Source organism: Vulpes lagopus, chromosome 2 (genome assembly GCF_018345385.1).
Source record: "Vulpes lagopus strain Blue_001 chromosome 2, ASM1834538v1, whole genome shotgun sequence".
NCBI lineage: Eukaryota > Metazoa > Chordata > Mammalia > Carnivora > Canidae > Vulpes > Vulpes lagopus.
In genome coordinates, this window is record NC_054825.1 from 61,520,457 (window position 1) to 61,545,140 (window position 24,684).

The window sequence follows — 24,684 nt, forward strand, 5'->3', positions numbered from 1 at the left end:
AGAATTGATGACAACATTAAGGATATTGGTTCTCTCCAATTTAAAAATTTAATAACACTCCAATAAAAAGCATCAGCAAGCTTCTTATGGATATAGAAATAAATATCAATGTGTGTGTGCATGTCTTTGTTCACAGATATTTCATGTATGCTGCTAAAACAGACTAAAAACAGTGACACTCCAAGAACAATAAGTAAATCTATAGCCATGATCTTGGGTTCTAAATACCATTTTACTGTAAAATCAAGATCCTTGTAAAAACTGAGATCCTTGGGAAAATGATTGATTCCAGATCTGAGGCTGAGAAAATATAAAATTAGCCTGAACTGTCATATGGTGCCAGAAAATAAGGAAGTGCACAAAAACTATTGCGCCACATTGATAGGAAATAGAGGCTGACATGGAGAGATTTCTAGTGGCAATATCTGGCAATTACAGACAAATAATGACAATATTGGATTATAACCCATAGAATATAATAAATGTGCATGTATCCATATTGATTTATGTTATTGAAAAAGATAAATAATAGGGAGAAAATACAGTGGTTTCTTACAAAAGGGTTCTGATCAATAACTATAGAAGGAATGAGAAATAGAAAAATCACCATTAGGCAAACACTATAGTAATAATTAGAGTGCAAAAGTATGAGAAAAAATAAATTTGCATACTCTGAAAGAACCCAAACTTATATGATACTTATTAAATACTTATCATAGATCATATTTACACAGGAAAAGAAACAATAAGTTTACAGTGAAGAAAACTAGCAGACCCCTCCTTAGCCAAGTGATCAAACTCAACATTATGTAGCCCCTAAAATGAAGAGAAAACCACATCACTTCCATGGTATTTTGCCAAAGATATTTAACCTAAGATGTTAGGCAATCCAACTGAGGAGTTTTCTTTAAAATAACTCACCAGAACTCCTCAAATATTTCAAGGTTATGAAAGACAGAGTCCTGAGGAACTGTCCCAGGATGTAAACTATGGAGACCTGATAAGTAAAAGTAATGTGAAATTCAAGATTGATTCCTGGACAAAACAGGACATAAAACTTATGAGATTGAAATGAGATAGGGAGGGTAGTTAAGTTAGTTTTGCCTAATACTACTGCTATCAGTATTCCATCAGGGTTGCTGGTTTCAATAACTGCATGATATTTGTGTAAGATGTTAAAATAGGAGAAAATGAGCTAGAGTTGGATAGAACGCCATAGAATTTTTCAACTTTACTGAAATCAGTTCAAAATAAAGTTCTTTTACAGAAAGAAAACCAAGCTAACATGAAATTTTATTAAGTTTTTAAATTAAAATATTTCCAAAAGGTATCAGAAGCATTGATTTCTTTAACAAGTATTTTTGAGTACCTACTATTTGCCAGGGTCATCAAATGACGGGAATACAGTGGTAAGCAAGACAATGAAGGTCCAGGTCCACTTTTATGATGCTTGTGTTCTTAATGGGGATCAGTAGAGTGAAAACAAAGCAGCATACAAATAAGAAAATATGAGATAGGAACAACAGATTGCAAAGTAAGCAAGGGTCAAAGTTAATGCACTGTCTTCTAGGGTATTTGAAGATAGGTCAAATATCTGTCTCTGCCTACTTCACTATTTTCCCAAGGGAAAATAAGTGTACACCAGCCCCAAATAACTTTTCAAATAACTTTTCTTCTTCCCAGGTAAGTATTCTAGAACTTAGTAGTTTCATAAATACTTGTCAAGCAGTCCCCGTCAGCAGTTACTATGTCAACCCTAACTACAAAATCCTGGATTAACTCCACAGAAACCTGTGATATCAGGCTTGTGCCAACACAGCACTATCAAATGTACACTGTCCAAAGACAATTTCCCTAGTGATTATGGAAAATACACAGAAATCTTCCCTAAGAATGCAGCACCTTAGTGTATCTGCGCAATTCAGATAGTCTGATTTTCTAAATGATGGGTCAAGGCAACCTCTCACAACTGTATAGAATAGTTTCTGCTTTTTGAACCTAGAATGAGAAAAGTATACTACCTGAAAATTATGTAGTGGAATATAAGTCAAAAAAGAAGGGAATCTCGCTTTTTGTGACAACATGGATCAGCCTTGGGGTATTAAGCTAAGTAAAGTCAGAGACAAAGACTAATACTGTACGATTTCACTTATATGTGGAGTATTAACAAAACACACACACACACACACCAAAACCCAAACTTATAAATTCAGAGAACAGATTGTTTACCAAAGGGGTGGTGGGTTGGGGATTGGGCAAAATGGGTGAAGGAAGTCAAGAGGTATAGACTTTCAGTTATAGTATGCTTTGTGCAACATATGTTGACTATAGTCAATAATATATTGTATATTTGAAAATTTCTCTGAGTAAATATTAAAGTGTTCATCCTGAGTAAAAAAATAAGCTCATATGGTGACCCACGGTAACCAGACTTACTGTGGTAGTCATTTTGCGGTGTATGCAAATATTGTATCACTGTGATATTGTATCACTGTGTTACATACCTAAAACTACTTTGTTAGTTATTATCCAATAAAAATTTTTAAAAAGAAAACAACCCTACAAGCCCAATTTCCTACTCTTGTCCTCATTTCTTTATGGAGAATATTTGTGATCTAAAAATTTCTCCCTTGATGGCTCCTAGTATTTCTGGAAGTGTTTGGGGGTGTTTGATATGTACAAGCTGGTCTAACAACTGGATACCCAAAGGCAGCTATCACCATTTTTCTTTCCTGGTCTTCCACAGGTGTCTTAGTTCAGTAAGTTTTGTGACAGTACCTCAGGCTTCTGACAATCCCTACCCTCAAAGAATGCCAACATTTGCAAAGTTGCTATCTACTCCATGTCCCCAGCATCAATTCCTTATGTTGCAAATTCTTAGAATAAACTAGGAAAATGTTCCCTGCTTTACTCTGTGTCATTTTCTTGGTTGGCCATTTTCCCAGCCCCCACAAGCTTACGTCAATTCAAGAAAAGGACTTGAAAATCTAATGTACAGTATAGGGATTACACAAAATGTTGTATTGTAATCAAACTTGCTAAGAGACTGGTTCTTAATTATTCCAGCCACGAAAAAGAAATTTATGTGACAAGAGAGAAGTGCTAATTATTATAACAATGTCAATGATGTTATAATATATAAATGTATCAAATTAACATATTTTACACCTCGAATTTATATAGTGTTCTAGGTCAAGTATCTTTCAATTAAAGAAGAAAATAGCCTGATTCTATCTGGATTTTCTTAGAATAGTACCACTGTGGACTAAAGCAATAAGGAATAAAAAGCCTAAGGGTTAGAGCACTGTGCTCTATTCCCATTCTCCCCACAAAAGTTGAGAAACACAATTTCCCCTCTCTCAGCCAAAAAAAGGAGAAAAATTATCTATTTTATATCTTTTGAGGCAATATCAGACACAATTATTCCTATGAAACTCAGGACCATCTCAGTTTATAACTGGTACTCCAGAGTTGTTTTCCTACATTATTTTCCATTAGATAAAACCTTGTCCCCCCTCCCCAAGCAGAAAGAAAGTTATTTTTCTTTTACAAATAATTATGTCTGATGAAACTTAGGAATGTCTCTAAAGTAGACTTGTAATTTTTATCACTGGCATAGATATTAGCAAAGGTACACTAAAAAACTGGTCAGAAAGGGGGCATGTGGCTGGGTCAGTGGTTGAGCATGCAACACTTGATCTCAGGGTCTTGAATTCAAGCTTCCTGTAGGGTATGGAGCTTACTTAAAATAGTAACAATAAAAACAAAAACAATCTGGTAAGAAAATAAAGAATATCCAGTATACTGGATTATATCCATAAGTCTTCTCTCATTTTCCCTTGGACATACCTGTATTACAGTAGCCCCCATACTATATGATTACCCTCACTTGTATGACTTTGAATCCCCAGAGTTAGGAAAGTTTCTAAACACTTAAGTACTTAATATGTATTTGATGGGTAACAGAATGAAAAAGGTTTTTTAGTGCTAGGATTTGGTCTAGATTAGAGATCTCAAATCAGTAACCCATACACTTAAGACTCTCATCCAAAGCACAGTCTACAACTTTTCGAAAAGTTGACCATAAAAAAAAAAAATCCCTATTTTCAGCTTTTATTCAATTATCATTAACACTGGTCCCACATTCCCAACAAGGTGTCAATCACTGCAGATGAATTGCAGCTGTCCCCATTAGTGCAACACACAGTCACTCACTGTCACTTCATTCACTGACATAACACTCAACACTAAAAACATTAGATTTTATGATTCTTTGATCAGATGATCTGTATGGTTCCTTCCACTATAGATTTTATTAATCTTTGTCTTCTTACACATACCCTGGGCATCTCCCTACACAATTGTTTGTTCATTTTGGAAGCTCAAGATATACTTGGTTTAAAGAGACTACAGTTGTACTAGCTGAGTCCTGCCTCACAGAATGTACTGACTTGACCCCATGGGTATGGAATTTATTTCTGTACATTCAGTACTGTGAATCATTTTGTAAATAAAAATACATAGTTTTATAGACTTTATGTAGAATACAGTCCCTTCTAATCCTTATCTTTCCAAAACAGAAAAAAAATCACATCTCACATAAAGTCTTAGAAGAAATCTGTTACTTAAGTAGCTAGCTACTACTTACGGGGGAAAAAAAAATGAATAGCCTGGTACTTAAAATATAATAATGCCTATCATTCGTTTTATGATTTTTAGTTTTCAAAGACCTTTCACATCACTTATGTCATTTATTATTTTTACTGAAGTGTAATTGTTATATTAGTTCCAGGTGTACAATGTAATGATTCAATAATTCTATACATTATTCAATGCTCACCATGATAAGTATAGTAATCACTTGTCACCAAACAGGATTTTTACAATCTTATTCACTATATTCCCTATGCTATACATTTTATCTCCATGAATTATTTTCTACCTGGAAGATTGGATCTCTTAATCCCCTTTATTTTACTAACCCCTCTCTCCGCCCTGTCCCCTCTGGCAACCACCTGTTAGTTTCTGTACTTAGGAGTCTAGGGGATTGTCTGTTTTTATCTTCTTTCTTAAATTCCACATATGACTTTGTGAGCACATATGACTTTGAAAGCATATGGAATTTGTCTTTCTGTTACTTATTTCACTTAGTATATACCCTCTAGTTCCAACTATGTTGTCGTAAAGTCCAAGATCTCATTTTTTTATGGCTGATATGTTTATGTACGTGTCTGAGTATATACACACACCACACATCTTTATCCACTCATGTTAATGGACACTTGGGTTGCTCTTGTATCTTTGCTTTTTAAAATAATGCTGAAATAAATATAGGGGTGCATGAATCTTTTCAAATTAGTGTTTTCTGATACAATAAAGAACCTAATTATTGGATCATCTGGTCATTGTTTTTTGTTTTAGTTTTGAGGATCCTCCATATATTTTCTATAGTGGTTGGACCAATTTATATTTCCACCAACAGTGCCCAATGTTCTTGCTTCTCTACATCCTTGCCAACACATTGTCTTTTTTAGTCTAGCCATTCTGATAGGTATAAAGTGCTATTCTCATTGTGTTTTTGATCTGCATTTTTCTTATGATTATGACACACATCTTTGCATTTGTTGGCCATCTGTCTTCTTTGGATAAGAGTCTATTTAGGTCTTCTGTCCAGTTTTTAAAATCAGACTGTTCTTGTGTAAGTTCTTTATATATTTTGGATATTAATCCCTTATTAGATATATTGTTTACAAATATATTTACCCATTCAGTAAGTTGCCTTTTCATTGTGTTGGTATCCTTCACTGTGCAAAACTTTTTATTTTTGTGTAGTCCTAGCAGTTGATTTTTGTTTTTTTGTTTCTATTGCCTTATCTTTCTTTATAGCAACTATGCAGTCCCTAACTAGACAAGACAGGCCTTCTTTTCTCAGTTTATGGTCAGATGATATCACAGAAAGGCAAGAGACTTAATGTCCTACAGCTGCAAGGGACCTCAGAGATTACCTACTTTTTAAAAATGACAATTAGAAGCCTTGAGAGCCTCAAGACTGACCAAGGTTACATACCTAGGTAGTGGCTTAGGGAAGAGGTCACTTGGATTATAACACAGTGCTTGCATAAAGTCAAAGATTCTCCTTCCCATTAGAAGGTATTAAATTTGCAGGATATGTTTACTGGTTGGATTTTGTAACTACATGGGTGGGGGGTGCTGATGGATATATTCACACATTCCCATATCATGAGGAACAGATCTAATTTTCTTCAAAAATGAAAAACTATAAAAATTCATATTTATAAGTAGGTATGTCAATCAGCCTGTCATAGAAGACAAACCCAGACCTCATCAGAGAAAACTCCTCAGCTTTGGTAAAATGGAGATGATAAGCTTTAGATATTCACATTGTCTCTAGCCTCAAAGCTTTTCAACACAGATAGGGGAGCTCTCAGAAATAAAATATCTTCCTGCCAAGGTGATGGATTTTCATTTAGGTTTTTCTCCAGTGGCATTTTTTTTTTTTTTGAGGCTTGGGGATAAATTAATTTTCCTTTCAACAAATTCATAGAAAGAACTCCAGATTTCAGGAAAGAGCCCCCCTCCCAAAAAGGTGGTTACATATCATGTATCTGTCTCAACATATTTGGGTAGCACGGGCCTTAGGGTATTAAAGTCAGAGTTCCCAAATTTTCATTAAGTCACAGGGAACTGCTGTGAATAAGATTCAACTTGGCTCCATTGCTAACTCGCTATATGAACTTGGAAAAGTCTGTTTCTGTTTTCTCATTTATGTAATGAATTTATAAGTATCTTAGAGTGTGACCATATGGATCCAACTTTATTCACCTCACCTGATTCTCATGTATTGTAAATATACTCATATGGGGTTCAGGAGTCCTGGTTCTGGGCCCCAAGGAACCTTCTGGGACCAGTCATGTATCAACTGAGGAAGGATATAGAGGAAGGGTGAATAGGGTGCTTTTCTTAGAGTTCCTTACACTATGAACTATATGAACTGTGGACTACAAATGAATTGGGCATTCTGAACATAATAAAGCAACATATGCAGGATAAAGAAACAGGGGCATACTAGAGAACCAGCTACAGCTTCTTAGCAGCTTTTACCAAGGGACAAAAGATACCAAGAAGATCTTTACAGAGTAATCCAAGAGGTTTTGGATGAGACTACTACTAACAACACTCCTCCTCTCCCTGGGAATCTATACTGGAGAAGGCATGTACTCCCCTTAAGGGGAAATAGGTTTTAGTATCAAAGTATATTCTACAGGATAAAACAGAAGTGGAAGAGTACGGATAGGTGGAAACATGTAGGAGTAGTGGTTGGAGATGAAAAAGAAAAATAAAATGTACTGGGGGTTTCAGTGAGCCAAACTCAGTGGGGCCAGGGTGTCTCAGTGGAGCTGATTTTCTGTAAAATTAACGGAGACTTGGAGACTCCTCTGGGATCTCTTTTCATGTAATGTTATGCTTAGAGGCTCTTTGTTTTGGGGTTGTTAATTCAGAAAATTAGAGTAGGCCAGAAAAGGGAGATGCACTCCATGCAGCCCTTGAAAATAGTTTGCAATATCAAGGAGAAGAGGGCTTAGGGCTAGAGACTGAGAAACTATCTAAATCCCTGGCATTAGCTGCGTTATTGCTCTGGGACCAGATGATGAAATAAGCTCAAAGAACATAGCTATTTCGTGGAGACCCCACCTCCCTCTATCTACAGAATACAGTGGCTCTGAGGATATCATGAGAAGGCACCCTGACACAGATAGTGGCACTCTTATGTTCCAAATCAGACAATACTGAAATCCTCTCAAGTGGATTTGAAAGTAGGAGATGCAAAGGTGCTGAAGAACACAAGGTTGCTGAGGTATTATAGCCAATAGGCTAATTTAAAAACAGTTCCTATAAGTATCAAGATGACCTTGCAAGACCGAAGGTCCTGAAGGATCAGATAGGTTAATAACAATAATAGGTCTTTATTTGGAATATCATTCTTTACAAAAGTTGTTCCTTTCCTCCATTTCTAGTTATACCAGTTTAATGTCTTTCAGGGTGAACCACAGTGTGAGGATTCCTTTAAGGTATCAAGTGTGGTACAATTAAGAGAATGTATAAATAATTATCAATTCCCAAATTCTTCCCACACTGTCTCCTCCTGCACTGTTGCCTTCCAGTTACAGAGAACCACTATGGTTCTGAGAATACATCCTTCTCTCTTTCAAGTACATACTTGTATCCTTGCAGCTCCTTCTACAAAATCCCTTTACTCCCACACTTCTTTTATGTAGTTAGTGTATACTCTTCATTCAAATCTCAGTCACATGTTACCCTGCCCAGGGAAACTTCTTTAACTCCATAGCCTAGGTGAGGGGGACCTTCATTATGTTTCCATAAATCCAGTTATGGCTTCTTCTGTACTGTATGACCTTTTTTCTTTTTAACCACATTGTCTATATTACCAACAAAGAGTGAACACTTTTTTTAAAAAAATTTTATTTATCTATTCATGAGAGACACACAGAGAGGGGCAGAGACACAGGCAGAGGGAGAAGCAGGCTTTATGTAGGGAGGCCAACGTGGGACTTGATCCTGAGTCTCCAGGATCACACCCGGGGCTGAAGGCGGCGCTAAACCACTAAGCCACCTGGGCTGCCCAAAGAGTGAACACATTTATGGCAGGTTCTAAAACCTGCATTTCTTTCTTTCTTTTTTTTTTTTTTTAAAGATTATTTATTTGAGATAGAGAGTGTGTGAATGGGGGAGGGCCAAAGAGACCACCTCAAGCCGATTCCCCGCTGAGCAGGTCTCAGTGTTACGATCAAGAGATCACCACCCAAGCTAAAATCAAGTCAAGTGTTTGACTGAGCCACTTAGGAGCCCCCATACCCTGCATTTCTGAATTTTTGGTACCTAAAACCATATCTGGCATACACCTAACATTTTTTGAGGAGTTTAGAAAATAAGTAAGGTAAATGAGTGAATTTGATCTCCAAGTCCTCATCAATAAATTAGGATTAATAACCTGTCTTGCAGTATCATTCTAACTATCAAATGAGATTCTACTTTTCAAAACTTATTTGAAAGTTAAAATTCTGAAGATATCAGTTACTTAAAGATAATACTCTATTTTTGGAACTTTCAGTTCTCGTGGCCCTAGTCCTTGAACTACATCTGCTCTTTCAAACTCCAGTTTGGAGTATCCCCATTGTACTTTTACTCTCCTTCTATTTCATGTTTATAGAGCTGTGCTGGACGGAGCTTCATAAACTGATTATCTCCATTATAAATTTATAATTTCCAACCTCAGCTGGGTCCTCATTGCTTCTCAGTACTGATCATTGATTTCTTTCCTATCCTAAATAGCAGCTGTTAAAACATTTACCATCCTTCTAGAGTCCTCTGAACCCCATCCCTCATTTTCAGTGAATAATAAAATCTCAAAATTTACCAAGTAAATAATTTGATCATCATCCCCTCAGTATCCAGTCTTAATTCCAAGCATAAATTTTTATACTTCCATCTTATCTCTTTAATCTATTCGAAGCTCAACTCCTCTAATTCAGTAAAATATTTTAGTTTTTCTCCTATGTACATGTGTTCGCACAGGCTAATACCTAAAAGGCAAAAACAAAATTGGAAAATATTTGTCAGGTTTTATTATCCAAATCAGGATGCCTTTGATTGAAATAAAAACTCAACATTAGCTTCTACAATAAAAAAAAAAAAATCACCACAGAAGTAGAACAAGTTCAAGGCAGGTTGATCTACCATTTTATCCACATTATCCAAGACCTACGTGCTTTCTGTTTCTCCACTGCTATGCACAGCTTCATATTAATTTGGTTCTTCTTGTAGTTGTGAATTAGTAACAGGTTGAGGCTATAGCTTCCTTATTTATTTATGAGGGAAAGAAAGACCAGTTTCTCATGAGGCCCTCTGAAGAAGAAAACTTTCCCTGAAGCCTTAGCATAGGTTTCTTGCATCTCATTAAGTTATATGTCATTTTCTGAACCAGTCATTGACAAAAGGAATGAAAATTCTTTTATGTCAATCAAGCCTTCCATTAGAGCTGAGAACCATTTTCCAAATCTCATTAGCAAGGAGTAGAAATGCTATCAGGGCATCAACCACAATGGCCTCTACACCAGCCAAGCTACCATCTCACACACTTAGTCATTTTATCTGGAGCTGGCTCCTCATAGCTTGGCAAACAAGAGTTCTTCCAATCTCACTAGGTTCCTGCCCCTCTCCCCTTGAAGCTCACTGCCCACAAACTCATGATGTATAATATAGTATCAATGTTGGCAACATCCTCCAGAAGAATGATATTCTGTTCAAGTAGGTATAAAGTATGTACTCTTTTCATCTACATTTCCCCATACTCCACACATATGTATAAAAGTAAGTCCACCTCCATAATCCTGAGTTATGCTTTGTCAGCTGGGAACTCAAGTACCTTCATTTTCACAGGTGATCTCTCTGTGGCGATCCAACCTGGGCTAGACTTGAAAACAAACAACATTTTCCTTTCTAAAATGTCTCCAAAGGAGTTCTGTTTGAACCCTTCTTCCTTCAGACCCAAAGACTTTGTAGAGAATGTCTCATGCAAATATACCACCTTTCCAGCCACCCACTGATCTTGGAAAGATGTCAGACTTATCTCCTAGCTTAAGGAAACAAACAGATAATAGTGGGATAAGAAAAGCTTTGGAATTCAAGAATACCTGGCACAAATGTATAGTCAAGATATCTTTGTTGAATGAGTATAGAAATATATGAATGTGTTTCACTTCTCTCAGCCTTAGTTTTCTCTTCTGAAATTGAGTTAATATCTAACCTCACAGGGATGTCAGTTTGGGTAAATTACCTCATTAGCCTCAAATCTCTCTACTGCAAAATGTGATTTACAGGGAATATAGCACAGGCTTTCTCCTAGTATTAAATAAAGGACACAGGATCTAAAAGGATACCTGATTCACTGTAGGTTCTGAATGAGTGTTGTTCTCAACACTTCTTTAATCCATCTATCAAGTAAGAATGCAGCAGGAAAGATGTAACTACAAATGTAAATTCAGACTGACTAATGACAAGTTCTTTATACTCAGTCTTATTTAAACTTGGCAAGAACAGCTAACGTTAGTATTAATGTCCTCCATTTTGTGGATGAGGAAACAGGCTCAGAATTTGAATGCCTGGGACAAGGTTGCACATTCCTAAGTTACAGAGCCAAAATTCACATCTAGGATTCTCTGGTTGTAGTGCCTGTACTCTCAGCCAGCATACCATCATCAGACTCACCAAGATGGTTGCCTCTGGGGCAAAGCAGGTGCAAATGAAATAATGGCAACTTGAGAATTTTCTGTGCAAGTATTGTGGTAGAAAAACTAGCTTGTCAGATTGTCCCCATCAGTGGACCTTGCCTGAGAAAGAGCTATAGTTTGGCATTTTGCTGTTTTTCTACTAATTCAACTGTCCTTTGTCCAGCTGCCATAATACTTTCTACTAGTATCCTTTTATCAAGTTGTGTGACCTTAAGTGATAATTAAAAAAATTCAATGTTAGTAATGAGGACAAGCACTTGGGGAGATTTTTTAAATTTAAATTCAATTTGCCAACATATAGTATAACACCCACTGCTCATCTCTTCTTTGGTGTCCCCATCCCCCCGACTACCTCCCCTTCCACAAACTTTTGTTTATTTCCCAGAGTTAGGAGTCCCTCATGGTTTATCTCTCCAATTTTTCCCACTTGGTTTCCCTCCTTTCCCTTATAATCACTTTCACTATTTCTTATATTCCACATATGACTGAAACCATATGATGTTTGTCTTTTTCTGACTGATTTCTTTCAGCGTAAGGCCCTCTGGTTCCTTTCACATTGAAGCAAATGGTGGGTATCCATCTTTTCTGATGGCTGAGTAATATTCCATTGTGTATATATATATATATATACCACATCTTGTTTATCCATTTGTCTGTTGAAGGATATCATGGCTCCTTCCACAGTTTGACTATTGTGGACATGGCTGCTATGAACATTGGGGTGCAGGTGTCCTGGCATTTCACTATGTCTGTATCTTTGGGGTAAATACCCAGCAGTCTAATTGCTGGGTAATAGGGTAGCTCTATTTTTAACTTCTTGAGGAACCTACATACTATTTTCCAGAGTGGTTACATCAGCTTGTATTCCCACCAAGAGTGTAAGAGGGCTCCCCTTTCTCCACATCTTCTCCAACATTTGTTGTTTCCTCTCTTGTTAATTTTAGCCATTCTCACTGGAGTAAAGTGGTATCTCTTTGTGGTTTTGATTTATATTTCCCTAATAACAAGTGATGTGGAGATTTTTCATGTGCTTATTGGCCATGTGGAGGTCTTCATTGGAGAAATGTCTGTTCATGTCTTCTGCCCATTTCTTGACTAGATTGTTTTTTTGGGTATTGAGTTTGATAAGTTCTTTATATATTTTGGATACTAGACTTTATCTGATATGTCATTTGCAAATATCTTCTCCCATACTATAGATTACCTTTTAGTTTTAGTTTGGTTGATTTTTTTTTCCTTTATTGTGCAGAAGCTTTTTATCTTGATGAAGTCCCAATAGTTCATTATTTCTCTTGTTTCCCTTGCCTTTATAGGTGTATCTTGTAAAAAGTTGCTGTGGCTGAGGTCAAAAAGGTTGCTGCCCTAAGATTTTGATGTTTTCTTGTTTCACATTTAGATCTTTCAACCAGTTTTGAGTTTATCTTTGTTTATGGTGTAAGACAACGGTCCAGTTTTATTCTTCTGTATGGGGCTGTCCAATTTTCCAATACCATTTTATTGAAGAGGCTGTCTTTTTTTCCATTGGATATTCTTTCCCACTTTGTTGAAGATGAGTTGACTATAGAGCTGAGGGTCCATTTCTGGGTTCTTTATTCTGTTCCATTGATCTATCTGTGTGTTTTTTGCCAGTACCATGCTGTCTTGATGATCACAGCTTTGTAATGCAGCTTGAAGTCAGGCATTGTGATGCCCCCAGATTTGGTTTTCTTTTTCAACATTCCTCTGCCTATTCAGTGTCTTTTCTGGTTCCATACAAATCTTAGGATTATTTGTGCTGGCTCTGTGAAGAAAGTCCATGGTATTTTGATACGGATTGTATTGAATATGTAAATTGCTCTGTGTAGCATAGACATTTTCACAATATTTGTTCTTCCAATCCATGAGCATGAAATATCTTCCAGTGAATCATTTATTCATCCTTGGACTTTATTTCTTGGGTCTTCTAGCAGGTTTATGACATAAAGTTTCCATGTGATGTTGGGGATAGGACTTGAGGAATAGAAAATAAGATGTCTTTAAAATCATTCATTCACTGATTCTTTCATTCAATGAGTATTTACTGAATTTGAACTCTTCTTGGGGCTGCTAAATTCTAAGAGTATCTGAATGAACAAGACATACTTGGTCACAGTCCCCATGACCCTACCAATCTATCAATAAAGATTTTTAAGTACAGTAATTTAAATAGTGCTGGATATTATACAAAGTATAAAGTACCATGAGAATATGTGACTAAATGAGGAGAATGGATTTAGTAGAAAACAAATATGATAAGAAATGGAAGATATGCAAACCCCCCCAAAATGAACTAGAAATGAAAATTACATGAAAAATTTTATTAGATTTAGATAAAATATTGAAGATTACAGAAGAAAATATCCATAAACTTGAAAATATAGTAATAGAAATGACCCAAAAAGAGTCACAGAGAAAAATAAGACTGAAAAAATAATGGAGACTCAATGACCTGTGAGAACATATTAAGCAAAGTAATATGTATGTAACTGGAGCCCCAGAAGGAAAGGAGGAGAAACAATTTAATAATGGTCAAATTTTTCTAAATTTAATGAGAACTATAAACTCACAGATTCGGGAAGCTCAATAAAACTCAGGATTCACAAGAACCACCACTAAAGCATATAATAATCAAATTGATGAAAATCAATGATAAAGAGAAAACTATAAAAGCAACATAGGGTGGAATACCTAATGAATAATAAACAATATAACATTTCAAAATAAAAGCCCTTCCAGCAAGAAAATAATGAAATATTTTTAAGGTGCTAAGGGAAAAACAGCAACCATATACTTAAATTTCCATATTCAATAAAAAAAAACTGTTATTTTTAAATGAAGGTGAAAAAAATTAAGACTTTCAGATAAGACCTGAGAAAAGCTTTCACCAGCATGCATTCTCTGTCTCTCTCTCTCATGAATAAATAAAATCTTTAAAAAATATGTAAAATCCTAACATGAAAAATGTTGACCTCTGTATGCTAATACCAGAGGTAGTTTTTTTTCTTTTATACCTACTATTGCTTAAATAAGTGAAAGCAACAGAAAATTCTAGATGATGGGATTTCTATAGGCTGTCCTTCAACCTCTAAGTTTGTATGTATTGTAAAATCTTATAAAAGCAGATACTGTAAGTAGTATATTTATTATAAAAATTTCTGGTCACACTTTTCAAAAGTCATTGCAGGGGTAGCCAAGGTAATGGCAGCTGTTGAAATCTGAATTTCACCACATATACCTCTCCCCAACTTTCCCATAGTTATATGGATCAATACAAAGATAAAGTAAAATCACAGAAATCTCATTCCTTCAGAATACCTGGAATACAGAGGGCATTAAAACTTCAGAGGGCATGAAACAGTCCTGAGAGTTTAGGGCACTAACATAAATAAGGGACTTAAAACTTTATTAGTTTCAGGTGCACAATGTAGTGATTTATCAATTCAATATATTACTCAGTGCTCATGATAAATGTATTCTAAAATTTAAAACTATATGCAGGGCTTTAGGAAGAAGTCTTAGGGAAATTCTTTAGGAAAGAGGAAAATTAAAAATGGATAAGTCACCCTTTGGAAACTGAGTGTTAAAAGCAAAAACAAAAAAGCAATAGAGGGAAATTTTAGAATACTTACAAAACTAAAAAATGAAAGGACAAAAAATCTTTGTCCCTGATCTCTCAAAATAGCCACATGTTGAAAAAGTGGAGGAAGGCATTCTTGAACTAAGGCACTTTGTAAATCACCTCCAATGCTAGATTTGTTCATGTAATGCAGAGACACAAGCAGAGAATCAAAACTTGTGGGCTGATGATAAATTTCTCACAAAACCAATCATGAAACACAAGTATAATATACCAAAGTGAATTAAATATCCCAAATGGACATGTGAAATAATACATCTTCAGAAATGCAAAGATTAAGAACAGAAATAGGTAGTAATTAAGGTATAAGAATTATACTCAGTAAATAAAATAATGAAAAAAAATTGTAAATGGCTAAATTATAAGTGTCTAAGAACTGATATAAATGAAAATTTAATAAGGGAAATTTAATAAAGCCAGCCAAAAAAGCCAACAGAATATAAGTGAAGTAAAGAAATGAAATATATCAGAAAGTGCTGGAAATGGTAGCAAGGCAAAAGAGTTCTAACATATGTATAATTGGAATCCAAGAAGCAGTAAAATAAAACAATGAAATAAAAGTATAAATCAAAGAACCTTCTCAGAAAAATAACTGAATCTATGTATTGAAAGGATCTACAATGTAACCTTGGAAAATTCATCATGAATAATCAATTCTAAGGCCTATGCTAGTAAACCTGTTAGACTTTAAAGACTGAGATGTATGCTTAAGGTCTCCTGGAAAAATGATAAACTTACATTAAACTTCTCAGAAGCAATAAATGAAGCAAGGGGATAATGGAGCAGCATTTTCTTTTTTTTTTTTTAATTTTTTAATTTATTTATGATAGGCACACCGTGAGAGAGAGAGAGAGGCAGAGACATAGGCAGAGGGAGAAGCAGGCTCCATGCACCGGGAGCCTGATGTGGGATTCGATCCCGAGTCTCCAGGATCGCGCTCTGGGCCAAAGGCAGGCGCCAAACCACTGCGCCACCCAGGGATCCCTGGAGCAGCATTTTCAAGAGACAAGATAAAGAAGTGTTAAATAGATTTTACAAGTATCAAGACTAGAAAGCAGCTAGAAAAACAAGCCCACTGATACATTGCTGATGGAAATAAAAATTTATACTCTCATGAGGCACAATTTGACAATATTTAAGAAAGCTATGTATGTGTCATTTGATTAAACAATCCTGCTTGCATTAAACTATCCAAAGATAGTCCCACAGTAGTAAATGCGTGACACATCTGCACAAGTGTTAATTGTAATATTATGTGTAATTGAAAAATATTAGGAACAATGTAAATATCTACAAAAAGGAGAATGGTTTAATAATCTGTAGTACATTAACAAACCGCAGTATCACAAGAGTGTGAAAAGAATGAGAAAAATTCCCATAAACTTAGAGTGATTTCCAAGATGTGTTGTTAGGTGAAACAGAATGAAAAAAGTACATCTAAAATGCTGACTTTTGTCTAAGACAGAAGAGAAAATGGAGAATATGTATGCATAGACTTTTTAAATTTTAATTCCAGTATGGTTAACAGATAATGTTTTATTAGTTTCAGGTGCACAATGTAGTGATTCATCAATTCAATATATTACTCAGTGCTCATGATAAATGTACTCTAATTCTCATCACCTTTTTTACGCATCCCCTACCCATCTCTCCTCTGGAAACCATTAGTTCTCTATAGTTAAGAGTCTGTTTCCTGGTTTCTCTCTCTCTCTCTCTCTCTCTCTCTCTCTCTCTCCTTTACCCTCTTTGTTCATTTGTTTTGTTTCTTAAATTCTACATATGAGTGAAATCATATGGTATTTGTCTTTCTCTGACTTACTTTGCTTAGTATTTTACTCTCTAGGTTGTTGTAAATGGCAAGATTTCATTCTTCTTTATTCTTCTTATAACCAAATTATATTCCATCATATATGTGGCATATTACCACTTTATCAATCTATCAACAGCACGTGGGCTGCTTCCATAACTTGGCTGTTGTAAAAAGTGCTGTAAATTAGTGTTTTTGTACTCTATGTGTAGTGTGATTAATGAATTGTAAGGTAGTTCATTTTTAATTTTTCAAGGAGCCTCCACACTGTTTTCCATAGTGGCTGCACCAGTTTGCATTTACACTAAATAGTGCATGAGGGTTCCTTTTTCTCTATATCTTTGCTAATACTTTTTTTCTTGTGTTTTATATTCTAGCCATTTTAATAGCTGTGCATTTCTCTGATTTTGAGTGATGAACATCTTTTTGCTTGTCTGTATGTCTTTGGAGAAATGTCTATATCTTCCTATTTTTATTTTTTAATATTTTATTTATTAATGAGACACACACACACACACACACACACACACAGAGGCAGAGACACAGGCAGAGGAAGAAGCAGGTTCAATGCAGGGAGCCTGATGTGGGACTCGATCTCAGGACTCCAGGATCACACCCTGGGCTGAAGGCAGCGCTAAACCACTGAGCCATCCAGGCCACCCCCTTCTGTCTATTTTTAATTTGATTATTTGTTTTCTTGGTGTTGAGTTGTATAAGCTCTTTATATATTTTGGATACTAACTCTTTTAGGCCATTCACAAATACCTTTTCTCATTCAGCAGGTCAGTTTTTAGTTTTGTTGATTATTTATGGTGCTGTGCAGAAACTTTTTATATTGATGTAGTCTCAATAGTTTATTTTTGCTTGTATTTCCCTTGCCTCAAGAGAAATATCTAGAAAAATGTTGCTATAGCTGATGTCAGAGACATTACTGCCTGTGCTCTCTTCTGGGGTTTTCATGGTTTCAGGTCTCACTTTTAGTTCTTTAATCTATTTTGAGTTTATTTTTGTGTAAGGTTTAAGAAAGTGGTCTAAGTTCATCTTTTTCACATAGATGTCCAGTTTTCCCAGACCATTTGTTGAAAAGTTTGTCTTTTTTCCCCTTGTTTATGTTTGCCTCTTTTTTGGAAGACTAATTGACCACATAATCCTGGGTTTGTTTCTAGGGTTTATCTTGTTCCATTAATCTACGTGTCTATTTTGGTGCTAGTATTAAACTGTTGTGATTACTAAAACTTTGTGTTATAACTTGAAATCAGGAATTGTTATACTTCTAGTTTTGTTTTTACTTTTCAAGATTGTTTTTGGCTATTTAAGATCTTTTGTAATTTCATTCAAATTTTCAGATTGTTCTAGTTCTGTCAAAAATGCTGTTGGCATTTTGATAGGGATTGCATTACATCTGTAGATTGCTTTGGGTAGTATGGACAATTTAACAATAACTATTCTAATCCATGAGCATAGAATGTATTTCCATTTGTGTCATCTTTGTTTTCTTTCATCAGTGTTTTATAGTTACTACATTATAGGTCTTTCATCTCCTTGGGTAAGCTTACTCTGACATATTTTATTATTTGTGCAATTATAAGTGGGTTTGCTTAACTTCTTTTTGTGGATTCATTGTCAGTATATAGGATTGCAGTGGATTTCTGTACATTAATTTTGTATCCTGCAACCTTACTGAATTCATTGGTCAATTCTAGTAGTTTTTTTTGGTGTACTTTGGTTTTTCTACCTAGGGTATCATGTCATCTTCAAATAGTGAAAGTTTGACACTGCTTCATTACCAATCTGGATGCCTTTTATTCCTTTTTGTTGTCTGATTACTGTAACTAGAACTACCAGTACTACGTTGAATAAAAGTGATGAGAATGGACCTCCTTCTCTTGCTCCTGACCTTAGGGGGAAAGCTATCAGTTTTTCACCATTGAGTATGATGTCTGCTGTGGGTTTTTCATATGAGGTTTTTATCATGAATGTGTTTTGTATTTTGCCAAGTGCTTTTTCTGCATCTACTGAAATGATCATATGGTTTTTATCCTTTCTCTTACTGCAATGATGTATTACTGTTTGATTTATTGATTTGTGAATATTGAGCCAGTCTTGTATCCCAGGAATAAATGCCACTTGATCATTATGATATTTTACATGTATTGTTGGTTATGGTTTGCTAACATTTTGTTGAAGACTTTTGCATCTGTTTTGATCAGAGATATTGACCTTTAGATTTATTTCTTTCCTCTTTCTTTCTTTCTTTCTTTCTTTCTTTCTTTCTTTCTTTCGTCTTTCTTATTTTTGTAGTATCTTTATCTGGTTTTAGTATCAAGGTAATGCATACCTCGTATAATGAATTGGAAGTTTTCCTTCCATTTCTATTTTTTTGACTAGTTTGAGAAGAATTCTACCAAACATTTAAAGAAGAGTTACTACTGATTCACCTGTAAATCATCTGGTCCTGGACTTTTGTTTCTTGGAAGGTTTTTTTTTTTTTTTTAAATTACTGATTTAATTATTTAATTTCATTGTTAGGAATCAGTCTGTTCAAATTTTTTATTCCTGATTCAATTTTGGGAGGTTATATGTTTCTAGGAAATTTCCATTTCTTCTTGGTTGTTCAATATGTTCGCATATAATTTTTAATAATCTACTCATAATCCTTTGTATTTCTGTGCTGTTAGAGGTTATTTCTCTTCTTTCATTTTTGATTGTATTTTAATTCTCTTTCTTGATGAGTCTGGATATATGTTTATTAACTTCGTTGATCTTTTCAAAGAACCAGATCCTGGTTTCTTTGATCTGCTCAATTTTTTTTTCTTTTTTAATTTTCTAAGTTTCTGCTCTAATCTTATTTTCTTCTACAAGTTTTGGGTTTTGTTCTTTTCCTAGTTCCTTTAGATGTAAATTTAGGTCGTTTGAGATTTTTCGTGCTTTTCATGTATTGTTATAAATGCCCCTCTTCAAACTGCTCTTGCTGCATCCCAGAGTTTCTAGACCATTGTATTTTCTTCTACATTTGTCATTCATTTCCTCTTTGATTTTTTGGTTTAACAATTCATAGTTGTATAGTATGTTATTTAACCTCCATGGGTTTGCACTCTGCAGATTTCTTCTTGTGGTTAATTTCCAATTTCATACGGGTGTTGTCCGAAAAGATGCGTGGTGTGACTTCAATCTTTTTGAAGTTGTTGAGACTTGTTTGGTGACTTCATATGTGATCTATTCTGGAGAAGGTTCCATATATGCTTAAAAAGAATGTGTATTCTGCTGTTTTAGGATAGAATGTTCTGAATATATAGGTTAAATCCATGTGGTCCAATGTTTCCTTCAAAGCCATTGTTTTCTTGTTGATTTTCTATTTTGATGATCTGTATATTGATGTCAGTGAGGTGTTACAGTCCCCTATTTTTGTGTTACTGTCAATTATTTCTTTTAAGTTTATTATTAACTGCTTGCAATATTTAGGTGTTTCCATTTTGGTGCATAAATATTTACTATTGTTATATCTTCTTATTGGATTCATCCCTTGAATGATTATATAGTGTCCTCCTTTGTCTTTTGTTAAAATTTTTGTTTTAATGTTTGTCTGATACAAGCATTGCTACCTCTGTTTACTTTTCACATGCATTCACATGATAGACTCTTCTCTATCCCTTCACTTTAATATGTAGGTGTTTTTATGTCCGAAGTGAATCCTTTGTAGACAGCATATATACAAGGGTCTTGTTTTTAGCCATTTTGTGACACAGTGACTTTTGATTGAAGCACGTAGTCCATTTACATTGAACGTAATTATTGATATGTACTTATTGCCATTTTGTTACGTTATGGTATTTTTTGTAGTTTCCATTTCTTTCTTGCTCTCTTCTCTCATGATTAGTTGGCTTTCTTTAATGATATACTTGGACTCCTTTCTCTCTCTCTTTATTTTATTTATTTATTTATTTTTTGCATATCTGTTACTGTTTTTTTTTTTTGTTACTGGTTTTTGATTTGTGATTACTATTCAGCTTGTATATAAGATCTTTTATATATAGCAGTTTATATTAAGTTGGTGGCCACCTAAGTGAACCCATTCTTTACTCCTCTCCTGGTTTTATTTGTATATATGAAGCCACACTTTCATCTTTTTCTTTACCAATCTCTTGACTGATTTTTACAAATATACTTACTTTTACTGCTTTCATGCTTCCTACTTTCCTTATTCTTGTTTATTCATGGTCTTTCCTTTCCATTTAGAGTCCCCTTATCATTTTTTGGAGGATTGGTTTAGTGGTCATGAATACATTTAGTTTTTGTTTTTCTTGGAAACTCTTTATCCCCTATTCTAAATGATAGTCTTGCTGGATAGAATATTTTGGGCTGCAGATTTGAATATATCATAACACTCTCTTCTGGCCTTTGAAATTTCTGCTGGAAAATCCACTGTTAGCCTTATGGGGTTTCCATTGTATGAAACTTTCTTTTCTCTTGTTACTTTTAAAATTCTCTTTATTAGTACTTTTTGCCATCTAAATTACTATGTGTCTTGGCGTGGTCCTCCTTGTGTGATTTTGTTGTGAGATCTCTGTGACTCCTGGATCTGGATTTCTATATCCTTCCCCATATTGGGGAAGTTTTCAGCTATTATTTCTTCAAATAAATTTTCTGCCCCCTTTTCACTCTCTTCTTCCAGGATCCCTATACTGTGAATGTTAATATGCTTGGTGGTGTCCCTGAGTTCCCTAAGTCTATTCTCATTTTGCGTGATTATTTTTCTCACCTGCTCAGCTTGATTACTTTCCATTATTCTGTACTCCAGGTCACTTATTCATTATTTTACTTCATCTAGTCTTCTATTTATTCCATCTAGTGTACTTTCAAATTTAATTTATTGTGTTGTTCATCTGATTTTTTTTTTAAATCTCATTAAGGGTCTCACTGATGTCTTCCACTTTCTCTAGTCCAGTGAGTATCTTTATGATCATTAAATTCTCTATCTGGCATATTACCTCCATTTCACTTAGATCTCTTGTGATTTTTGTCCTGCCCTTTCATTTGGGGTGATTCCTCTGTCTTCTCATTTTTGTCTAACTTGCTGTGTCTGTTTCTACATGTTAGGAAAGATAGCTACAGATCCTACACTCTAAAGTAGAGGCTTTGTGAAGAAGAGGTTTTGTAGTGCCCTGCAGTGCAGCATCCCCTGTTCACCAGAATCCAGTGCTTCTGGAGTTTCTCCTATATGTGATTCAAGTGCCCTGATGTTGTGATTGAGCTGCTTTTTTCCTTAAGTCATCTACAATTACTTTTGTGTGTAGTGGCAGTGTTTGCTCTGTGCTTCTAGTTGGCTAGTCTAGGAATGCCTTGGGCTTGAGTCGAGTCCTACCATGTACTTGTCAAAGATGCCATAGTACCAAACTAAAGGGCACTTTCCCTGAGTTGACCCTGAGAAGATTTGATTGGTAGGCAGAGCAGTGGTTTGCCTACAGCCCACTGCTAGGTCTCCTTCTGACTGGTATATATGGTTTTTCTTTCCCTCTCTTCAGGGCAGGAGTCACTTTGGAGTGGTGCAGGCCACCGTAGGGATTCTTTGTATGCTGCTAGGCCTGAAGTACCACTCTTTATGGATGCTGGCCAAGCGCCTAGTGGAGAGGGGAGATTCACTGAAACAGACTGGCAGGGGTGGTACAGTATAGGAGCAGTGCTAACATACTTTGCAAGCAGCTAGTCCTCTTCAGGAGGGTCTCTGCAGCACTAGGACTGAGGCAGCTCTCTGCACAGAAGCACAGCAATGGGTGGGGGAAGTAGGGAAGTGTTAGCAAGCTTTTTGCACTCCTGGTCCTTTGTGGGAAGAACCCTGCAGCACCAGGGCTGAGGTGGGCCTCGCTGGGGAGCTGTGGATTCCTGCAAGCACATCACAGCAGGGCAGTGGTGCTAGCAAGATTTGTGTAACCCCACCTGCCTTCTCTGTAGAGGAGGCTCGCAGTCCCTGAACTGAGGTAATATCCAGAGGTATAGGTCTGTATAAGTGCATGCAGGGCATGGTGCTGCTGGGTAGTGTTGTTAGAAAGTGAGTCCTGCAGGTGGCCATGTGTTTATGCTGGGGCTGGGGTAGGGAGATGTCATCTGCCAGCTTTTTTGTTCCTGGTGGAATTTCCAGTGATTGCTGTACCTTCTGGAGCAAACTATGGTATTAGTAAATAACCTCCCTTCCTGCATGCCCCAGGTACCTCTTAAAGTCCCACTTCTACACTGTATTTCCAGGGGATGTTGTACTCTCTTTAAGGGTAGGAACTCCATTTCTTCTTCCCTCTAGGTGCTCCTAGAGCAGAGTCCATTGATTTTTTTTTTTTAATTATAGATTTTGAGTACTGCTCGTTTAAGAACTCACAGAATTTGGCTCCTCTGGTTCTCAAAGCAAAATATTATGGGGCTTTGTCTTCCCTGTGTAGGGTCTCTGGGGGTTCTGTTGCTCTCCCTTCTCCATGCGTGAGGTGTCCCTCCCTCCCAGGGACAGCCTCATGAGTCCCTTTAGTTTTCATCAACACATGGATGTGAATTCTTCTTCACATTTAGTTGTGGAGTTTATTCTGCCAGTATTTGGGTTATTTTCTGGGTCATTTATACTGTGAGTGTTATCTAGTTATATCTGAGGTGAATCTTGAGTCCTCCTATTCCAGCATCTTCCCTGAAAGTCTTATCTACTTATTTTTTTGCAACAAAGAGTCTAAGGAAGGAAAAAATAAAAGTTAATAAAGTTGGTTGCCTGCACTGGATGAATGGGATGGTGTGGAAAAGAGGGAAAGGGGGCATTACTGCTTTTAGAATATCTTTTTGTATAATTTTTAACTTTGAAATCATGTTAATCAAGTAACTTACAAGGCCAAGAGAATTATACTTGAGTTAGACTTCTCAGAAGAAACAAAGTTAGGCAATAATGGAGCAGGATTTTAAAGAAAGAACATGTGATTAGATTAGAACATGTTGATGTCTTACAGACAAAGAAAAAAAGCAACAAAATAAGACTTCTATAAGGATATGGGAAGGATTTTTCTTAATGGATATACATAAAAATGGTCACCCCTAATTATACTCCAAATGAGTAACTGAAAGACTAAGTTTGAACAGTCTTTTGACTGCATATTCTCAGGCTAATGACAAAAGAAATGATACTCACAGACTGAACTCTGTGTAGTAATTTTATTTTTTCAGTCATACAAATTAGATTCTAAAACTACTTCTTTTGCATTTTAAGAATGAGTGAATGAGTTAAGTATATTTGTTACTATGCACCAGATTTCTCATTTTGGAGGAAGGAAGTTATAAATTCAGAAAGGAGGATTTGGATAAATAGTTGATGTATTAGAGGTAGAGCTTTCAGTATGAATTTGTAGCATGAGCTTTTGTATTTGTTCATGTATGTGTATGTATGTGTATATTTATTGCCTAACTCTTCTTGTTTAGATGTCCTAGAAGCAAGGACACATCAGTGGCAGTGAACACATTATCACCAGGTCTTGGTTTCTAAATATCATTCTCCAGTAAAAAGAATCATTTCTCCTTGCAGACATAGCTGATTTCAGGACTGAGGCAAAACAAGCCTAAAACATCTCCAGCAAAAGCAAGGAGTTGCTAAATGAATTAAGGAGAATTAACTCAGGCATCAAAATAATTCATAATTTGTAATGGACCATATCCTATTAGGTAAAATAAAAATATGTGAGGCAACATTGATGAAATGAAAACAAACAAACAAAAAAAAGAAATGAGGGAGAAATTTTTCCTTTCAGCAAAATCTTAATACAGGTTATTATTACCAGGGATTAATTGAATCAAGAAAAATCAAGTGATGTTAAAAATGATTTTCACAAATTACACCTCTATAATATTACAAAGGGAAAAATGGTAACTTTGCA